The sequence below is a fragment of the Astyanax mexicanus genome, chromosome 20 (genome assembly GCF_023375975.1).
Source record: "Astyanax mexicanus isolate ESR-SI-001 chromosome 20, AstMex3_surface, whole genome shotgun sequence".
NCBI classification, from domain to species: Eukaryota; Metazoa; Chordata; class Actinopteri; order Characiformes; family Acestrorhamphidae; genus Astyanax; species Astyanax mexicanus.
In genome coordinates this window covers 14,706,223-14,709,899 of record NC_064427.1, presented here as the reverse complement: position 1 = coordinate 14,709,899, position 3,677 = coordinate 14,706,223, and the positions used below count along the sequence as shown (strand labels likewise).

At 42.8% G+C, this 3,677-nt stretch overlaps 1 long non-coding RNA gene across 3 annotated transcripts; it reads left to right on the top strand.

The window, feature by feature from the left end:
- Positions 1-2,890: 2,890 nt before the first annotated feature.
- On the top strand, positions 2,891-3,319 carry LOC125784788 (uncharacterized). Of its 3 annotated transcripts, none has more exons than XR_007427339.1 (3): positions 2,891-2,968; positions 3,010-3,093; positions 3,260-3,319. It is a non-coding gene; the product is annotated as an uncharacterized LOC125784788 (long non-coding RNA). The 3 variants fall into 3 exon arrangements; XR_007427338.1 differs by having other exon boundaries at positions 3,219-3,282; XR_007427337.1 differs by lacking the exon at positions 3,260-3,319 and adding an exon at positions 3,178-3,243.
- Positions 3,320-3,677: the final 358 nt, after the last annotated feature.

Genomic DNA, 3,677 nt, shown 5'->3' with positions numbered 1-3,677 from the left:
ACGTGGCTGAAGATTTTTGACAATTATTTGCTGGCAATTCACGCAACAGGGAATGCTTGGCCAGATGCCAGAAAGAGGGCCATACTGCTTACAAGCCTTGGAACGGAAGGTCAGAGAATTTTTTACTCTTTGCCTGATACAGGAGCTACATTTCAGGAGGCTGTGAGTGCACTACAAAGACATTTCATTCCTGTAACTAATGTGGTAGTAGAACGACACACATTCCGCAAGCGCAGTCAAGCTCCACATGAGACAGTTCTGCAATATATGGCTGCTTTACGTGAGCTGGCAGCTACATGTGATTTTGGAGATAAATCAGATGAAATGCTTCGTGATCAGTTTATTGAGAATGTTTCAAGTCCAACTATCAGAGAGAAGTTACTCCTTGAACGGAATCTGACACTGGATAAGTCAATGACTCTCGCCATTCAAATTGAGTCTGCTGTTCAACATGCCAAGTCAATTGCTCCTGGAAGCCCAGCTGTGGGTATGCCTGTGCAAACAGTGCATATGAAGCAGAACCGGTTGCGACGCCAACCTGAAATGCATGTTCATGCCACGCCACCAACCAAGTCTCCTAACACTAAAGCTCATCGTAAGTGTTACAGATGTGGTTCGGATACACATTTGGCAAATGCATCCATATGTCCCGCTGCCAAGGTTACATGTGCTTTATGCAAAAAGAAGGGACATTTTGCACGTGTGTGCCGCTCAGCACCTGTATGTGCTCAAGTTCAAGAAGTCGTAGTTCCAGCCCCAGCTCATTCTATTGACATGGTGGTTGACACAGGTTTTTCTGTGTCTATTTTACCCAGCGCAGTGATCACCCAGCACTTTAAGGATGTCAACCTAACACAGCCTACAGCTACCTTGGTGACTTACTCAAAGACACCCATACCAGTTCTGGGATGTTTTTCTGCAGAAGTGTCTTGGAGTAATGTTACTGCATCTGCTAACTTATTTGTAGTGGAAAAGGGCACTCCCTTGATAGGTATGGACCTGGTGACATCACTGAAACTTCATATAGTGGGTAATGCTGTGTTGCCGTCTGTGCCTACATCTGTCTCTGCTGTCCCTGTGATGCAATTGGCTGCACAACCTCCTTTGCTGGGCTGTGCAAAAAGCTTTGTACACCGTATCAAAATAGATCAGTCAGTTCCCCCAGTATGACAAAAACTGCGTAGAATCCCTCTGTCTGTAAGAGCCCAAGTAACTGAAGAAACTAACAAGCTACTGGATGCTGGGGTGATCCAACAAATTGATGCTTCTGCTTCGGTCTCCCCAGTTGTTGTGGTGCAGAAAAGATCAGGAGGCATTAGATTGTGTGTGGATCTTCGAGAACTGAATACCCACTTCCTCATATGGATGAGCTGCTGTCTTCACTACATGGCTCTACTGTGTTCTCAACAGTGGACCTGGCCAGTGCTTACCATCAAGTACCATTACATGAGGACAGCCGTGACCTAACTGCATTCATTACACACGATGGTCTATTTCGTTTCTGTCAGGTACCTTATGGACTGGCCTCAGCTCCTTCTGCATTTCAGAAATTGATGGCAAATAATCTGCAGGGCTTGTCAGGTGTCCATGGGGCTGATGCTGAGGAACACAAAAGGCGGTTGGACGCTGTCCTGACACGTCTATAAGATGCAGGCTTGCACTTAAATGAAGAAAAGTGCTGTTTCAATCAACCCAGACTCCGGTTCTTGGGTCATACTGCTTCTGCCAAGGGGATTCAATCTGATGAAGAATACATTATGGCTGTCCTGAATGCTCCTGCTCCTACTGATGTGGCTACATTGTGCTCTTTTCTTGGATTAATGGGCTGGTACTCAAAGTTCATTCCAAACTTTGCGACTGAAGCTGAACCAATGCGTGCATGCCTGAGGAAAGATGCTACCTCCGTCTGGACTGCAGAAGCACAGAGTAGCTTTGAAAGAATCAAAGGACTGCTAGTTAAGAGCTCTCCCGGATAGCAAAATAGTTCTGGCCCAAATCTGGGCCGTATTGCGCCACCGGATTTGGCCCAGTTGCCTCATGGAATTACGGCCCAAAACTGGCCCAAACTACATTTACCAAAGTCACACCAAACCCGTGCCAGAAAAATGCCAAAACTTAGCCACACCATAAGCTACATCCCCAAAATACAGCCACAACTTGCCCACAGGTGAGCCAGAAGACCCAGATTTAAGCCATAACATAGCCAATACTACCCAAAAATTAGCCACACCTAGTATTTAGGTATATTTCTAGAATTAAATCAATTTGAGGAATTTATTTAAACAAAGAATTTATTGACATTTGAGCAATACTGCAAAAGGACAACTGAAACTTAGAGTTGCCTAACACATTACCTCATAACATATTTTAATTTAATATACCCTATAGAACTGTAAAAGGGTACAATGAGCAATGCGACAATGCATCAACTGGAAATCAACACACACAAACAGTGTTTAAGAATACAGGTTGATCACAATGTTCTGAGGAGATGGAGAGGGGAAGCCTACTTAAATCGGTTAACTGATCTTTGTTTTTTTTTTTTTCCACAGAAATAACTATCATAACACAACCATAAGTAACTGGTAGTCTGCTGCATTAAGCAGCAACATTCAAGCCTTAAAACTAGAAAGTAAACACGCACCTTCTTGGCTTTAAAAAAAAAGCTTAGACCTCAATTGAAAAAAAAAAAATAATAATAATAAAAAAAAAAATCACAATTCTTTTGATGCAGTCACCAGTTCCCATCATCCTGAAAAACTCTCCAGCATAGTTTGTTGTAAAGTCCAGTGTTTTTAAGGAAGTCTCCAGTGTCCTTTGTTGTACAGTTCAGTGTTTTCAGAAAGTCCCCAGCATATTTTCTCGTACAGTCCAGTGTTTTGAGGTAGTCTCCAGTGTCCTTTCTCGTACAGTCCAGTGTTTTGAGGTAGTCTCCAGTGTCCTTTCTCGTACAGTCCAGTGTTTTGAGGTAGTCTCCAGTGTGATTTTTGTACAGTCCAGTGTTTTGAGGTAGTCTCCAGTGTCCTTTCTCGTACAGTCCAGTGTTTTGAGGTAGTCTCCAGTGTCCTTTCTCGTACAGTCCAGTGTTTTGAGGTAGTCTCCAGTGTCCTTTCTCGTACAGTGCAGTGTTTTGAGGTAGTCTCCAGTGTCCTTTCTCGTGCAGTCCAGTGTTTTGAGGAAGTCTCCATTGTGATTTTTGTACAGTCCAGTGTTTTGAGGTAGTCTCCAGTGTGATTTTTGTACAGTCCAGTGTTTTGAGGTAGTCTCCAGTGTGATTTTTGTACAGTCCAGTGTTTTGAGGTAGTCTCCAGTGTCCTTTGCGGCATTGTAGTGTCCATTCTATTATATGTTGTTTTTCCCTGATGTATTGCTCTCCATGTCTTCTGCAATTTCTTTCCTCCTCTTTCTCCCACCCTCCCGGTCACCAGCAAGATGAAACCATCTTCTTATTACTCGTTCAACCTTCATCTCAGTGGCATTGGCACACAGTGGGTTTCTTCTTACAGCTTCTAGCAAATGGGCACAAACAATGTAAAGAGATTAGTACAATCATAGATAAACTTATTTTTACATAATTGTTAAAGCAAAAAATATATAAACGTTTCCAAAATAGTAATCCATGTTAAAGATAAACTGGTCATGTGTCTTTACTGATTACATTCAAATTAGCACTTGTC